Source organism: Coturnix japonica, chromosome 8 (assembly GCF_054131305.1).
Source record: "Coturnix japonica strain WE chromosome 8, WE-NBRP24, whole genome shotgun sequence".
Lineage (NCBI taxonomy): Eukaryota > Metazoa > Chordata > Aves > Galliformes > Phasianidae > Coturnix > Coturnix japonica.
Window position 1 is genome coordinate 12,089,699 of NC_140670.1, and position 18,164 is coordinate 12,107,862.

At 40.7% G+C, this 18,164-nt stretch overlaps 1 long non-coding RNA gene across 5 annotated transcripts in view; it reads right to left on the bottom strand.

Moving 5' to 3' along the window:
- Positions 1-3,810: 3,810 nt before the first annotated feature.
- The window catches only part of LOC107315770 (uncharacterized), a 251,329-nt gene continuing 236,975 nt past the window's right edge, over positions 3,811-18,164 (bottom strand). For all 5 annotated transcript variants that reach the window (XR_014948867.1, XR_014948865.1, XR_014948866.1 and 2 more), the window contains 2 exons: positions 16,229-16,369; positions 3,811-15,522 (listed from right to left, as the gene is read on the bottom strand). This is a non-coding gene — a long non-coding RNA (uncharacterized LOC107315770). The remainder of the gene's footprint in view (positions 15,523-16,228; positions 16,370-18,164) is intronic.

Here is an 18,164-nt window from a genome sequence, read left to right on the forward strand (position 1 = left end):
GGGAATACTGTGGCATATAAAGCTTATGCAGATTACAATTTTTTGCAGTACCTCAGTGACTCTTTGTCAAGCTTTCACAATTTCTAGATATAATCCAAATCAAATTTCCTGTTTTGAAAAACTTTGTATTTCAAAGTCTTCTCTTGTTACCTTTTCTATTTTCCCAGTATAGCTGTATCAAAGCAAATGGAGTTTCTGGGAGTTTTCTACAACCTCTGTGTTCCTTCTAAATTGGTCCACTTCATACCTTTTTATTTGATGGAACTTGTCCTCCCAGCCCACTGTCATGAGCTACCAAATGGCTTTGAAAAATCTACTGTCATACCTAGATCATTTCACACAAAAAATCAATTCACGGTTAAAACAGTCAGACTCAAACCCATGGTAGTCCTGTCTGAAGAAAAGAAATTATGATCTGCCCTTCCAGAGTGATAGATCTCTGGCTGCTTCCATGTCTGCTTCCATTGCATTAAAATTGTCCTGCTTCTTCCTGCTCTTGTTGAGCAAGAGAAGACCAGCTGTAGTTGTGGTGGCTGCATTCATAAACGTGCAGACCATGGTGGCGAGCCATGTAGAGGGGAACAGCAGCTTGTGTCTAAAGGGCAAAGCATTCCTTACTGTAGCAACTGTATGTATCCTTCTGTGGGCTGGGGGAACACTTATCTGTTGGAGCTGTATCATCCTGGAGAAGTCCCTGAGCTCCTGTCCTGTGTGCAGCACGGTGATGAGGAGCTGGCAGGTAGGCCCCTTGTGCAGAGGAGCCTCAGGAGTTCTATGATCACAGGTGTGAGCTGCCTTCTTAGGGTCCACAGCACCTTGTGCAGTTCAGGGAATGATAGAAAAACAACTGTGGGTTTTTTTTTCTTTGAGACCACGTTCCAGTAAATCATTAAATTCTGAAGAATAAACAAGTTCCCCCAGGAAGAAGCAATTCATTTGTGTTACTCTCTGACCTATTAAAATGCAAAAATTGCTGTGGAATTTACTCTGTGGTGATATGTTCCAGCGGCAGAGCAGTTTTCATTAGAGCTAGTGTTTTTCTAATTATAACTATAAATAAAAATTAACCTCCATCTCAGTTCAAAATGGGTTTCACAGATTGTCAGGTGCAAAGGTGATGCAGTGCAGAGAGACAAATGCAGTGGCACCTGCACCATCATCATACTGACTTACAACTTGGGGGTTAATTGTTGAGTTCTTTGACTAAAAATGGCTGCCCCAATACACGGTAATTTCCAGAACACTTAAAAGAAGCTTGACAGCTTCTCATTAGATTACAATAGACAAACTGCCTGAATCTACAGTGCAATATTAAGGATGCCCAAGTATAAAAACAAGAGCTTTTCATTTTGGTATTGTATGCTTTACATTACATTGATTTGCTTCTATTGATTTCTAATAAAAATGTGTTTTTCCAAATGGTGTAAATTAATTGTTATTGCACCACAGAAAACAGAACACTGCACCACAGTAATTAACATTTCCTGGCACAGAATCCAGAGAGCTTGCTGTTGAAGTAGGCTTTAAAGTGTGTTTTGACAGTACTGCAAGCATTGGTGTGTCTGTGAAGCTGCAATGTGGCAGGCACAGCAACCGCTTTCACAGCCTGGATATGAGCAGATGCCCTCCAGGGTTCACAAGGCACTGTGTCCACGAGCTAGGGGACAAACAGGCTACTAGCTCTTCTTGCACTATTTTTCCACAGCTGTTTGAGGACAGCTGTGTGGAGGAGAAAAGAGTGTGCCACCCATACAGCTACTTCGGAGACTGCTTTTGCCAAACCATGGAAGTACGTCCTCTCTTTATGTTACCTTCAGCTCTTGTTATCCATTGTATGGTGACAATAATGAAAAGATGGTAGTTGTAAATACCCAAAAGGTTATTTACAGGAAAAACACACCCATATGGAAGCCTTTGGTCTGCTGGGAACCACTGAGGCAATCTCCATCAAGGAGCAATCTCCAAGAGATGCTGCCTTAGTGGTGGTCAGCCCTTAAATGAGGTCTAGAGGAGGTGGAATCAAGCTCCATCCCTTCCAGGAGCACAGCTAAATTACTCTCACCTGTGCTCCCACAGCTGACTGACACTTGCCTCAGCTGATTAATCAGAGGGTCAGGCTGTGATTACCAATTTCCCATCCATCCATCCATCCATCCATCCATCCATCCATCCATCCATCCATCCATCCATCCATCCATCCATCCACCCACCCACCCACCCATCCATCCATTAATTATCTTTTGTCATATACAAGAGTTGCATGCTTTAGGGAAATGGCTCTTCACTGTTTTTCATGCATGATGTTCCTCATGCCTGGCTGGAGCTGCCTGGCTCTGTCATGGAATGGGGAGCTTGGTCATACCAATCACAGTGAGGTAGAAAAGCCTCTACTGCAGGTATCTCAAGTGTCATCAGGATCATGGAAAATGGAGACAAGCATCTCTTCTTATCCATCAGGGGCCTTTAGAGGATTTAAGCAAACTTAACCAAATTTGAATAGTGCACAGTGAATACATACACCTTTTAAAATATTATAGTTTAAGTACAAAGGAAACAATGAACCTTCTTCATATATAGCCAGTGGGGAAACTAAGGCACAGGAAACAGAAAAGATTGAGAGGCAAATCCTGTCCCTATAGCAAAGAAGCTTAAATTATGCCTAACCCCGTACTATATAGCCTTCCTATAGATTCCAACAGACAATATTTATTTATTTATTAGTATGTCAGGGGCAGTTACAGGGGTACACATGTTCCCAAGTAGTTCAGACATCCTCCTTGTTGATCACTTAGTGATGATACAAAAACCTTGATTTTCAAACCTTGAAATTCAGTGAGGATTTAAAAATAAATAGAAAAGAGAACTTTATTCCTTCATTTGAAGGAACAAATAACGTAGTCTTCATATTAATGAGATTAGTTAAATTTAAAGAATATATTCTTTATGAATATCATTTTCTGCTCTTAGTCATTTTTTCCAAAAACCCTGTCACTGGGTGAACAATTTGGGTCTGAAAAGTATTCAGTATCTGATCAGCTGGTACAAATCAGTGGATCTGTGCTGAGCTCTATCCACTGAGAATGTGACATTCCATTTTTATCTGTTCCCATACAGCTAGATTTGATATCAGGACCAGGAGGAAATTCTGTCCAACTGTTACTGAAACCAGTGGAAGTATGATATGGTCAAGACTTCCTCCTAACAGGTTTAGCAGGGGTCACCTGTCACAAAAGCCACAATAACTCTTAAAAAGCAAGTGGGCAAGATGAAACCAATATGTAAAGAGAAAGGTTTGGAGGAGAGCACTGTGTGACCACTACTTGCTTTAAAGGTTAGGAAATTGTATCCCAATGGTCTGATACAAAATGTATCTATACCATTAAGTGGATTAAGACATTACAGTGTTAGTCATGCAGATAAGGTTTTGTTACCATGATGGTGATCTGTAGAAGAAAGAATGTCTGCCTGCTGAGGAGATAAGATAATAAAACCACTCTGCTTTTGTGCTTCTGTGATCCAGTGGGCAGGAGCCACTACTGAGAAATTCAGGTTCAACAAAATCTTCTTGCGGTCCTACTTAGTGACTTCATGACAGGCTCAGGCAAAGCATTTTGTTTGAGATAGGATATGAATTGAAACAAGATGGTAAAGAAAAACATTGAGTCAGAATTCAATAGAAGTGCAAATTAGTAAGTCTCCCCCTAGCAGACGTATTTTAATGAATGCATAGTTACAGGGTGACTGTGTTATCTCACTTTTCTTGTGCCATTAACTGAGAAGAGAGTTTTAAAAAAAGTGTCCCCACAGAAATCTTATTCATATGGTTTATTATATGCTCCAGCACGGGCACCACTTTAGTTTAATGGTGTGTTGGATGATGGTACAAATTTATAGCCAAAGGTTTACATCACAGACAGCTGGAATGAATAACAATAAATTAATTTAAAGTGCTACAAAAGTGCTCCCCATAGTATGCAGTGCTTATGTGCTCAAGGCTAATAATTTATAAATGCATGTCTTTTATAATCCTGATCTAAAGTCCTGAAAGCAGCTAGTTAAAAAGCAGTCACATGACATAAATTATTTTTATTAATATTTCAAATGCACGATTAGGGTGGGCACCATGGTCATTAGTATTAGATAGCTTTCATTTATGACCAAGTGCAATGAAGCAACAGCCAGAGACAGTGAAGCTAGCTAAGCAATGGCACAACAACTAGTGTAAGATGGAGGATGCTTCTCCTTCCCCGTGATTTTCATGAGTTAGTAATCATCATGGCTGCAGTTACGCACTATTTTCCTGACTAGCATTCCTTTTCCTTTCATTACTCTGTTGTGTTTAGCACATCAGCTACTCACGAGGCCGAAATGGTGAAACCATGTGCAGCTGGGTGCAGTAAGAGGCTGTAGTGCTTCTCCTTGTGGCTCCTTTCCATTCACAAACACTAAACACTAGAGATGTGTAACACAGTGAGAGCACTGCTCCAAGGTTGCCTCTGAGACTTCCTTCATTGCAGCAGTAGTGCTAATGTGAACACTAAACTAGTACCAAACATTCATGCAAACTCTTGATTGGATAAGATATTTTGAAATGCTTGTCTTGCTAAGAGAGAATGTCACCATTTTGGGTCTCTGACAGGATTAGAAAGAATTTATGCCTCCAAAGAAGCAAATATTTGCAGAAGAGTATTGTGGAGAATAAAGATGAGGCCACATCATGAGATTCATAGAATCATACAATCATTATGGTTGGAAAGATAGCTAAGATCATGTAGTCCAGTCACCAACCCATGCCTGGGACCACCCTAGACTATGTTACTCAGTGCAGCATCCACCCTTTTCTTGAAAAATTTCTCGAGATGGTGACTCCCTGAGCAGCCTGTTCCATCTTTTGGGTGGAGTATATGTTATTTTTCCAGCGTTACCCGATATCAAACTGCAGTCTTCTCTAGTGTAAGAGTATATTTACTCTTACTGGTGAAGGAAAAAAAGTAGCAGCTCAAATAACTTGCACAGCACTGCATCTTTTTCCTCAACGTGCTTCTCAGGCATACCTCACCACTGGGATATCCCTTGTCTTAATGCTACCATAATTTTCCCCAAGAAATTTTGGCCTCCTCTCACTTTTCTTGGTGAAAAACATTTACTTCTTGAATGCAGAGTCATTAAGCTGAGGTTACAGAAGGAGTCTTTCACATTGGAAGAAGGATCGTGAATAATTTCTGTGTCTCTCATTCTGGGTGACTGCCATATATTGGACTACATATTTGAATCTTGGCAGATGATTGAAAAATATGCACCACAAGCAACCCCATTCACTTTAGCAGTTCTTCTAGCAATGTAAGCAAAGTGATACAGAAAATGGGCTGGAGTATTATAGCCTCAGCCCTTTACTCCTATTTTAAAGGAAAAAAAAACCTTTTTACACTGCTCACAATGTAAGCTTCTAAGCAGCAATTTGCTATTATTTTTTAATATCGCAGGCCTCTACAAGCTCGTGGCCTCTCTCCTCTTCCTTTCTAGCTTTCTTTGAAAGTACTTTGTAATTGAACACATTTTCCAGAGGTCAATGGGGGCATATTTGCATTTTGATACATTCTAATTTTTTGCCTCCAGCACACCACTCCAAAGCACTGTGCTAATCAGAAGCAAATAATGATCTCCTAGGTGCTGTAAGTGGGTGACTAGGCACAAAAAGCCATAACAACATGCAAAAATTAGTGAGGGAATAATACGTGGTAAAATAAATAAATAAGAAACAGAGTGATTATGCTGGCAAAAGCATTTAGATTTGTTAGCTAAAAGTCCTGTGCAGAACAAGCAGCTAATTTGTTTCTGTGCACCACTGAAGGGATAAGGGCGTTAAGGGCACTCCTGTGCTGATGGAGGGCTGGATTCTCTGTGCGTACTGCTCATACGTCAATGTACCCAGATGATGCATAAGCATTTCTGAGGGCTTTTTATACCACAAAGAACATTCTCACATTCTGAAAAATCCAAATCCAAGATTAGTCAGGATCCAGAAAAATGGGGTAGTTCCCAAAGCATGAGTTTATCTGCACGGAGATCTTTTACTTTTAGCTCCGGTGACAGGTTTCCACTAAAGCATCCCTGCCCTGGTAGAAATGGGGTACATATGAGAAGGAGGAGATTGGAACTGAGGAGATCATTTCATTTTCAAAATGTTTTTCTTAGTTTAGTTTGAATATCTTTGGCAGACAGAGGTGCAGAGAAACACAAGCCCTTCCCCACTAACCACAGCATCAGGAGAAAAGCTCCTGATAAGCAGATGCTGCTCAGGCAGCGCTCAGCCAGGCAGCAAGTGCACAAGAGATGGAGGTACAGGCAGGCAGTGAGCAGAGGAACTGCAGTGAGTGTGCACGCAGCTGTGAGAGAGGGGAATTGTGTGTTTGTCTGCAGAAGGAAACAATGCCTGAGCAAAGCTGAGCTGCTCCAGTGAGCATTTTGTGTGTGTGTTTGGGAGGAGGCAAAGGGAAGCAGCCAAGGGAGAGAGACTGAATGGAAAACATAGGAATGACCAGGCAGTAGTGTGTCTGGTATAACAACAGTGTGACATAAGAGATCTAGGCATCAGGGATAATCACTTAAAGCCATATTGATTTGCTTCAGAGGTGAAAAAAAGCAGATGCACTTGCTCTGTGGAACAGCTTCAGCAGCAGACACAGCCTTTTGTTTAGCTTTATTCTCTTATTTTAATGACTTGCATTTGCTGAAAAACCATGATATAAAACCGACCTACCACTCCCTGCATGCCAGCAGCTACAGTATGTCATGCAAGCGTCCAGTGAGGCAAGTGAGCACTCTATAGAACAGGGAAGGGAGAGGGAAGGAGGGGGACTGATGGCAGAAAAGCAGTTCGGGCAACTGTCCACAGTACCAGTGATGTGATGAGCTGCAGAGCACTCAGAGCCGGCTGCCACAGGAGAGGCACACATCCATCCATCCACATCCCCGTGGGGGAGAGGCTTCTCCAGCACCAGCCTGCAGCAGTGCAAAGCAAGGTTACAGAGGAGAGCAGATCGAACACTCTGAAGCCCTCCTTCCTTCTAGAAAACTGAAAGCAGATGGGAAAGTATTGATTTGCATCATTGCATAGGAAATTCTACATTTTTGGGAAGGAAAGAGTAGTGTTTGTTTACATGAAAACAGTACCAGATTTTGCCTTCAGATTCTCCAGTGGAGAAAGTACTGGGCCTTGCTCTGTAGAGTTGGGCTTCTTCATTAATTCACCTGCTCCTTCATATCTTTATCCAGTGATACAATTGTAGAATTAATACAGAGACACTGTGGTCAATATCTCCAAATTACTCCTTTTCAAGAAGAAGCAAATACACATCAGGACCTGATTGGGGTGACCCGTTCTGGGACAGAACAAACTTGCCCTGGAGCCCAAGTGTTAAAGTCTTCCTTAGATTCACATTTTTTTTTTTCTTTTTTCTCCCCAATCATTTATTCACTGCAAACAGCAATTTCAGAACCACAGAGATTCTGCAAAATCTAAATCAAACTGCTTGAGCAGTTATAGCTGGACAGCCCAACAAGCTTTAAAGCTTCAAATCTTTCACTTCATTTAAAAAAAAGAGTTACTCTTTGTAATAGCCACTGGAAGGAACGTTCAGGAATGTTTCCTTAAAGTGATATTTGTGTTGTTTTTATTTGGTTTGAAGTTATCCCCACCCCACCCTTTTTATTTATTTATTTATTTATTTTCTATTCAAAACAAAAACTACTGCTTTACTGACTGAAATAAACACAGTGATTTCCTCAGCTCTTGTACCACCTTAGCTGCTGTCCCATCCTGCCTGGTTTTGCAACTCTCTAGTGTATCCACGTGGGATTTAAGTTTTTCACTGCCTCACTCCTTCCTGAACATCTGCTGAGCAGTGCCTGGTTCATATGAATTACGAGTTAGGCGGAGAGCAGGTCATAAAATTTCCATTGGAAGAATTTACCTAAAGAAAATACTTTTTTATTATACAGAATTCTTTGGAAAAATATAAAACTGCATTTTTCATAGAAAATTGGAATTGTGTTAGAAGTTGCATATATGCTTCATTGAGGATATATGGAAAAACATTAGATTTTTATAGATGCAAATGGAAGAAAAAGCTCCAACATATTTTAAGTGATAAAATAATCAACATTCTAACTGGTACTAATGAATATTTTAGTATATATTTTTTTACACTAATGTGCATAAGTCCAGAGTAAATCATAAGACTCAATGGATTCAGGGTCAGAAGCGTTGTGAAGAGCCCTAGCTCCCTGTGGATTTGGTTACAGTTTAGCTGGTCAGAAGGCATCAAAGTGTGACACATAAGTCTCTGAAAATAAGTTACAACTACATTTTTATCAGCTGTAATTTGAAAATTATCAGTGTCACACAGAACACTGATTTAGTTTAAAAGGGTAGGTCCATTTCTTCCAGTAAATTAAACATATCCTTAAACACTTTTTAGATTTGAGGACAGATGACTTGAACAGCCTCTTAACAATGCTAGAAAGGAACTTTGTAAATCTTCAGACATATCGGTAGGACAAAACACTTTCTCTTACTAAACAAACAAGCACACACCAAACCACCTTTGTTTTGAGCAAAGAAACAAAAAATTTCCACAAGGCAGAGTGAGTATCTGACCTCCAAAGATCCAGGAGCAATCCCACTGAAGCCAAAGGCAGGTAACAAGACTTTGTTATTTTCAGTACTTCAGTATCTGAAATGTGAGTTGACAGCAATTGCACTGCATGAACCCAAGTGGAGAAATTAGGTATTGATATGCAAGTGCCACTTTTAATTTTTAATTCAGCTGAGTTGCACTCCAGACCATTTTACCCCAACCTATTTAAATAATCATGGCTGTTGTACTGCTTTGTGTGGGCAGGTGTAGACTTGAGCAGGAACACTTGCTGTTCAGCTTTTAATATCTTCTTTTCAAAGTTGTACCATATTGTTATCATTAACAGATAAGTAGTTGTGAGTATTCTGCTTTCTGAGGCAAATAAAGTGAAGAAAATGGGCAGAGTTCAAAGTCATCCCCAGACTAAATCTCCCTAACTTCAACGGTATTTTACACTAGAAATAGTTGCAGAGTAGTATTTCTTAGGTAAATAATAACAGAAGTTGTGTTAAATAAGAAAGTACTTTGAATGATGCTTTGGGCAAAGTGCCTCACTTAATCCCAAGATGTTGCCACAAGAAGATTCCTTCTGCGCTGTTGTAGGAGAGCTATAAGGTGTGCTATGTGCAAGTTTTTCCAAAGAATTTAAATAATTTCTTACCTTATTTTCGATCAAAAAACACTGTTTTTGAGAAATGTTGGTTGATTTTCATTCTCTACTCCAACTGCCTAAAGATGAAAAACAAACAAACAAAACAAGCACAAACCAATGCTCCAACCAACCAGTCACATATTACATAAAATGTCACCTCTGTTTCTGCTTTTTTTTAAAGCACCTACAGTAATGCGGCCCATGTTCTAAATGATATTGTTTATAGCCCAGTTCTTTCTACACTTTCTAAAATTATAGAAGAGAAAATAAATATTGCAAATGACAGCATTGAAATCCCCTTTTTGTCTTTCCTCCTTCCACTCAAATTTAAGAAAAATAACTACCACTACTTTCTAATACCCTCAGCACAGACCTGACTGCCTGGCTGGCTCTATGCCAGAGAAGTGATGTCTGGTTGGTGAAGCTGGGAAGGAACTAATTGCATGATGAACTGCACTTACTGCAGAGCTCTTAGTGTTTGCTTCATCTAATCACATTTGCTACCAAGGATTTCTGTTGTTTGCCCCTTTTCTGTTGTTTGAATTGGAAGAATAACAGGTTTACAGCAGGGATGAGCTTGGCCGATTGGCTCTGAAGCCTTTATCATTAGCTTGTAGGTCCTTTCATTTGTTAAAAAGCTCAGATGCTGTCACTGCTCTAAGTGCTTCCTTGTTTTCTCATCTCGGACTGGGAAGGTTTGAACTTGCCAAGATCTTGGTTCAGAGCTCTGTGTTTGCTCTGCTTGTGTTGATGAAGTCACTAATCTCTAAAAGAAGGGCAGGGAGCATTTGGGATTGGCAATTTCATCATTCTCAACAGAGAGAACAGAATCTCTGACAGCTCAGGTGTGTTAACGAGAAAATTGTTTCCCTCTGCCTTGCCTTATGTTCAAATCTATTTCTGCACAATGGATCTGAACTGAAGTCTTGGGTTGCAAAATACCAGCCTGTGGGAAGAACAAAATCAAGGGGGAACTCTGCACTGCTAAATCATCCTTAATTAGGTCATGCTCAACTCCTCATCAAGCAAACACACCTTGTCAGGCACTTACCTAACAGAAAATCTGTTTCTGCCTGGGGACAATGTTTTGGTAAAGGGGAGACTTAATGATAAGCTGCCTGACCTCAGGTTCTATGGGGCCAACACAAAACACTCTGGCCATGGTTGCTCTCCAGCAGGTCCAGAAGAGTTGCCTGAGATGCTGTTAGTATGCAGTTTCATTATGTTGACTCTGATTACAGAGATCGCGTTCAAAACCACGCTGACTCATCCTAAACTTGACAAGTTTCAGATCAAGACTGAGTTTCTCCTGATATCAATGCAAAACTTGCTCCACAGTCACTGCTTGCTATCTGGGAAAATGCATTGAACTCATACCACACACTAACATGGGGACACAATTGCAAATTGCATTGTGGATATTTTGCAGAGCTTTTGTAAGAAATCATTTAAAAACTAAGTCATATTTACGTAACCTTTTAGGTAACATTTAACAATTATAAAGGTGTTCTAAATTTGCCTTTATCATTCACACTCAGATACTTAGCAGGCATCACTCTATGTTTTCTTTTGCTTACAGACAGGATTACAATGACTTGGACTGGTTGTTTTGCCCCGCTCCTTTACGTTTGAAGCTAATGGAAAGTCAACCACCAACTCTGCTGAGCAATAAACAAGACCTGCTAAACTTCAGGGTAATTTCCTGCCTCCATCATCATGGCACACAAAGGCAGTGCATTCAGGGCAGTGTCCTGAAGGGCAGGAGATAAACAAAGTCAAAAGGCAAGAACTTCAAATGGCAGCCTGGTGAGAAACTATAGAAACTGCAAGAATGATCTGATGTCTATGCCACTTCACTGATTTAAAGAACTAATCTGAATAAATCAGGTCAACATATTATATTTCTTCTACACAGTCAATATCAATGTTACAAAACAAATGGGCACACAGAAACATTCTCCTTCAGTGGTTGTGTATCACCCTCCAAGCCCCTGCATAGCTTGACCTGCACTTGCTCCTCACATACCACACTCCCACAGAAGATTAGCACACTTATCTGTGTCCATGTGCATGGGCAGGGAGTTACTGTCCAGCTCCCATTCCTGTTTCTGAGTACTCCTTAAAGGCAATTAGCAGCTATCCCTTTTAACATCAGAGAACAAATTCAACCAGGGAATAACCCTCCTGCAATCAAGTACAATTAGCAGGAATGTGTCTGACCCCAGTTTCACCCCTGAAATGTAGTTCCTGGTACCAAGCGTTGCTCTGTGTTGAGTGTGATGTGTTCGAGTAACTGGGCAGCAGGATCATTGTGTGAAAACAAACCAATTCCCAAACAACTGAATCAAGTCTTTAACCAGATACTGCCATAATAAATATATAAATAATTAATATTTTAAGATACTATTTCTACTTTCTCATGATACAAAACCAATGAAATGCACCACAGCCCATGCCATTACTTAACACCTTACAGAAAGACTGCCAAAGTGGGATATGGTGCAGACATGTGAATGTAGACATGGACACAGAGAATGCCCACAACAATTCTCACTGTTGTAAGGGCAACAAAACACTTCCATCTATGCTTTAACTGCTTCTCTATAGTTAAGTAGTTATTACTCATCTGTCTTATTGCTGGGAGACTGGAAATCCTAACCAAGAAAAATAAGGGGTAGCCACTCAGTACACTTACTGTGCTTGCACATGGAACTGAGGTCAAGAGGACAAAGTATATTTTCAGATATCATTACTCAATTATTGCTCAAAGTATTTATTGAGATGGTGTGTTCCTTTCAATTACAGAGACACAGTACTACATATACAAGGGGACTATTTTGCCTGTAAATTTCAAGTGAAATAAATTGTGCTTATTTGCTTACCCATACAACCTTTTTTTTTTAATTTTTATTTTTTACTTTTCCCACATAGTAAACCTTGCCTTCCAGTCCTACTTGCACAATTGCAGTCCCTCTTCACTTTTTGTGTCACACTACACTGCTCTACTCTGTCACGTGCAGTTTAGTTTTCCTCTTTGACCATCATTTGCACAGCAATACTTTTCCCTCTATGTCACAAGCAAAAAAACTCCCTTTCCTCCACCACCACTTGCAGAACTCGTCCATACTTCTTGGGGCAAAACATTAACCCTTCTGTGACTAATACATGGTGATTACACTCTATCTTTCTTTCTAGCATATCCTTTATGCTAATTCTACTAAGAACACGCCACTGTCTTCTCATCCTTGGGTTATCCAAATATTAACTTTCATCTCATCAGTAAGCAGTATGAAATACCATGGTAAAAATAAAGGTGTACAGCTAATATTTTTTTTCTTTGTTTTGGAAAAATAAATAAATAGATAAATCGAGAAATAATCACAACTTCCTCATGCATTTAGAAGAAAAGTAGTATGTTGATATTCTACCATTTTCTCCCGTTATTTTGTTTTCCTTTCATTGCCTCTCTTTTCAGTAATATAATTGAAAATAAAAGAAGACAGAAGAAGGGGGAAAGAACAGAAAAGCAGAGGTGAAACAGAACCTGAACACACATTTTCCAAAGTTCCCCAGCTTCATCATTCAAACAGCTTAAGTTTACATACCTTCAAAGTGAATGACTTTTTTACAAAATAAAGAAGTTCAAAAGAAAGTTTGGGTTAAAAGCTGCCTCTACACCACCCTGAATTTTGAAATTAGATCCAGCTGTGAATGACCACTTACAATCTAATCCACCAAGGCAGACAAGTTAGTGCAACAAAGCAGAGTGAGAAGGCAAAAGAACGGCAATAAAAACTACAAGGCTTCATCTATACAGCAAGCCATTTAGCCAGCTTGGCTTTAAATGTTATACCAAACCACCTGCTTAAGCAGAGCTTCAGTGCCTCTTGCAGCTGGGAAAGCTCTGTCCTGAGCTCCTCCCATGGGCAGCTGCAGCTAGACAAGAGCTGATAAGGTTTGGGAGTCATTACCATGATTTGATTTCTTCTTTGCACAGCAGGACTGCATTTGGCGATGATTTTGGCTTGAAATGATCTTATTTATTTCTTTGACCTGCCTATTTCCAACCTAGTGCCACAGCATGCCATCCAAACAGAGCTCAGATAATCATATGTTAAGCCTGAGCCTTCATAGAAAACCCATGTTTAGAACCATCGCTCCAAACTGGCTTTGTTAGCTATTGGGGCAGTACACCTTTGACGATGTTTATTTGACACTGTATCCTTGGTTAGCTACGTACAAATTCCTTGTAACAGGAATGCTGCATGACACTTCAGTGCTCCTCCGTCTGTAATGTGCCTTTACATCCTTTATGGTGCATTTGAAGTGTGAGACAATGCATTTGTGGCTGCATCTTGTGGCATTAGTTCCTAGCTGGTACTACAGTGGCTGATTGAACTGAATTCAGGGTGGAAAACCACCTCATCTCTTGAACAGAGAGAATAAATATGGTAATTATATCACTTCAGCATTTTTTTTTCCCCACGTATAAAAAAAGCGATGTGAGCCAACAAGGGCTGTAGCTTCTTGCCAAAGATCCTGCTTTGGAATAGCAAGACTCCCAATACGATAAGATTTCTAGCCTTGTATGTTTTCTGCTTTCAGGTGCACATTATGCATCTGCCACAATTCTTTACTTCTACTGTCATGTTTATGGTGGTGCTTTCCTTTTCCTCCTCTTTAGTCATGTACAGGCTGATCCTCCATGTCACAAGCAGACCAACCCCTCCTTTACATGGCTACTCCTTCCTATGTGCAAACTTTGATTACATGGTTAACAGAAAAAAAAAGAAAAAAAAAATCACCTACAAAATGTAAGTCATGTAAAACAATATAATTGTTCCTCTTGCTATTTTTATTTCCATTAACCAACAAAACCAGACTGGACCGAATAATTAAACAGTGCTTTGTGTCATGGGTTTCTGTGCTGAACATGACCCATTAACCCCAAAGGAGCAAGGTCATTGAATTCTGAATAACTCTGAGAGTAAACTGTGATGAATCAGGGCTGAGATAAGAACCAGACATCTTACACAAAAATCCAGAGTATGTTCTTGGCACTTACGTTTTGCTTTGTGTTGCAAGCAGTTTCTGCTCTTCCTTTTTATGTTTTCAACCATTCAACAGAATCCCATGGAAATGAAGAAAAACTTTACATGAAGAGCTTGTAGCAGCTCTTTCTGTTACTTTCAGAATTTCTCATTTTCTAGCCATAGAAAATACTTGCATGTAAAGAGGACCACACCATTATAAGGGGCTCATCTGTTCATATTGCTTATTCTGTTCTTGAAATTGTCATAAATCTCACTCTGGTCTTTTTATTTTATATTTTTTCCCTGTCAAATAGAGGCTTGTTAGCTGTAACTAGTCTCAGACATGCTTCTCTGACATGGATGCAGCTGAGCTCTGACATGGTTCGGTGATCTCAATCAGCAGCAATATTCCTGGCACCAATACAAGTGTGCTGGCCTGTCCTTACCTAGCAAGCTGTGCAAAATAACTGCTCTGTAAGTGAAGGAAGAGAAGGGCTGTCCTTCTACACCTGATGCTGGAAGCAAAAGACTGATACATTTTTTATTATTTTTTTTTTAACATGAAACACTGCGTTTTAAGATCTTTTTCTGAACAGGAGCTTGGGAGACAGAACAACAGCTCTACCCAGAGCTTCACAGCTCTACATAAATGAAAGAGTTAACACCCAGTTGCAGGCTACCACGTAGGCTGATGGATGTACATACCACCTTCCTTGTGAAAAAAATAAATAAATGTAAGACCAAAAGACACCAGTATTTAAACTTATCTCCTGCATAGAAGCAGCCATACCATTGTTTTGCCCTATTATTTCTGTACCACCCCAATCTATTCCAGCTGAGTATGACCATCCCTTTCTGAAAGACAGCCAGCTCTGATTTAGGGACTCAGACTGATGGAGAGCTTTACCACATCCGTTAATGATCAATTACAAAATTTAGTGAATTGTCTGCTTGCTGTTCTCATGACTACAAAACACGTACCAGCAGCATAAGTGATGTGTGTAGTCCACAATGTGATCAGGGCTGTGATCTGAGTAACAGCAGGAAGAAAAGCTAAGTGCTGGATGTGTTGATTCAGGAAACACAGACCTTCAGGCTCAGAGAAGGGATGGCTGCTGGGGCTGCTGCTGCTGCTCAGGAAAATCAACACTGCAGTTTGGTCCAGTGCTTCTCAGGGCTGGAAAGCTGTTGAAGAAAACTGAGAAAAGTAAGAACATTTAAAAGATAACATTGTGAGAAAAGCCATGGATATACAATGTCTGAAAATACATCCACTGAAAATACATCCACTGATAAACAAGGCTACATATAATCAGGTAATATTATTAATGCTCTGTTAGCTGGGAGTGTGTGCTAATCGATCCTTGGCAATTGATTCTGAGACATATTCCAGAACATAGTACATTAATATTGAGCTTTGATTTTATCACAACAGTATAATTACTGCAAGGGACTGAACACTGATCACAGGCAAAAGAAGAAAAGGAAATCACTGTTTTTCAGGTCACATATAGGCCTACATTTTCTTATAGTACCTTTAACTGAAGAACATTTGAGCAAACAATAACCTAACTCTTTTCAGACCAGTATACAATCACAGCTGTGTGCTCAGATGCACCAGTGACTGCAGGACTGAGCAGTAAAGAAATGGGCAGCTTGTGTTTCCTTAAGACAATTTTGCATAACTATAATGCAAAGATAAGCCACTTACTTCACCTGAAATGAAATTGGTGAGTGTGCAGGTAAAATCTTTCAGGGAAGGTTAGAGACCTTTGAAAAATGCAGAGGCATAATTTTTGCCTTTCTCCTTCTCAGTATCTCCTTTTCTATTCCCAGTGAAGAAACAGTAATTTAATTCTAACCAGTATACAAAAAGTCTCCTATGACCAGAATGGCAAACTTACAATGAGGTGTTTCATGGGCAGCAGCTTACGCTCAGCTAAATCCCTTTTGTGCAGCTTCAGCTTTGCTTAGGGACTGTAAAAACACAGCTCAGCCTGACTGCTTCAGCAAGAGCTGTGGTTGGTTCTGGGGGAAGAAGGCACCTGAAGAGAGATCAGAGAAAAAGCATCATCATCTCTGGGAAATGGTCCTGAGAGGGGTGGGAAGCCACTGTGCCATGGGGCTGTGCCAGTAGGAGCTCCTGGGCCTGGCCACTGTCTTTGCCCAGGCTTGGTCATGTGGGCAGCCCTCACAACTGCTCAGCTGCATGAAGTGAGGTCTGCAAAACGGTAGAGCTGGGGTGGGTCCTGGCTCAGCACAGTTAGTCTGTTATCAAGGTATCAGAGACTGAACCATGCTACCCCCAACTGTAAGGGTAATGTGCAGCTATGAAGTTTTACCTGTGCTCAAGCACATATTTATTTATGCAGCTAAAGCGATGTCACAGATATTCCTCACTAGTACAGCTCTGCCTTGCTAATCCTGCCCTGAGCTGTCAGTGGAGCTCCCCTGCCCGGGCTGCTTCCACCCTGGCCCCACTGCCGTGCTCTGGCAGGAGAGGGAGCTGGCAGTCTGAGATTCAGCGGCCTTTGATGTTCTGTGCTTGCAGAGAATGAGGATATAATGCCTGTCCAACCCTAGAACCAGCTTTTCTGCTCCTCTGGGAGCGTAATCAGGAGACCAGTGGTTTTGCATGGAAGCTATGTACTGTGGAAGGGCTTTAGGTCTTGCTGGCTCCCAAAGTATTCTGATGATCCAAGCTGTGCTTTGAGGTCCTCACGTGCTTTTCCATGATGCTTTCTCAGGTGAACTCCAATGGGGATTTGGGCTTGATGGAAACAAAGTGAAGTCTATGGGTTCTGGCATCACATTGTATGTGCAAACCCATTGAAACACAACCACTGCTAGAGGAGGGAGAGGCAACCAGTAGAGGCAGAGCAAGGCAGGCGACAGCTGGGAGTGGGAAAGCTTTGTTAAAGGTTACCAGGTGGCACACAGATGTCTAACAACATTTCTTTTAACTGAGAAACACATCAACCTTCTTCCCCCTGCAGTGTATGTGTTTCATTTTGAACAAGTAACTGTCAGCTGGAGAAAGTTATTAGAAAATGCTAAGTCTGAGTTCCAGCACTTGCAATAGCAGCAGAATTACCTGTTTCCTATTCTGCCCAGACTTTCTTTTTCCTTTCTTAGATATTGTTGGCCTCATGTCAAGTTTTGCTGAAGTTATGTATCAGAAGGGGAATAAGTAGGGCTCCAAGCTCGTTTAAATCATAGAAAAGGGAGTTGAGACAAAGCTGGCACAGATAACGATGCACTTATTATCTAGGTTCTGGAGGTGGTTGGGGCTGCTAGTAAGAAAACAGGAAATAAGAGAGAAAACAGTCCTTAAAAAAGTGAAAAACAGCCAATTCTGCAGGGCTGCACTCTATGCTCAGATGTCTGCATGTACTGATAAAAAGCACGCGTGAAGAGAAAGCTCTGAGTCATTATCAAAGGCTCTTTTGCTGTTATTTTCATTTCAGTTTACTTCAAGTGCTGGAGTCAGACAAGAGAAGGAGGACAATCCTTTCACCAATGAAATGTGATCACTGACCAGCTTGTCCTCTTCTGCTTCAAGGCTGTGAGTAGAGAACAGTGCTTCCCTCACATTTTTAACCAGATTTGAATGTAAGAACAGATAAACTTGGTGAAAATTTAGAGGGAAATGTGACTTGATTTCAGTCATTTGTAAGCTGGAAGAACAGCTCCTCTCTCCTCCATCCCTGTGGGGATGATTTTCTCTGAGTTCTGGCAAGTGGCAGCAACAAACAAGCATGGAGAGGAAAGGAGGGGAGAGGAGCTCTATTAGGCAAGAGGTGCCTAGAAGCCAGGCTAGGGAATGGACTTGCTGAGTGG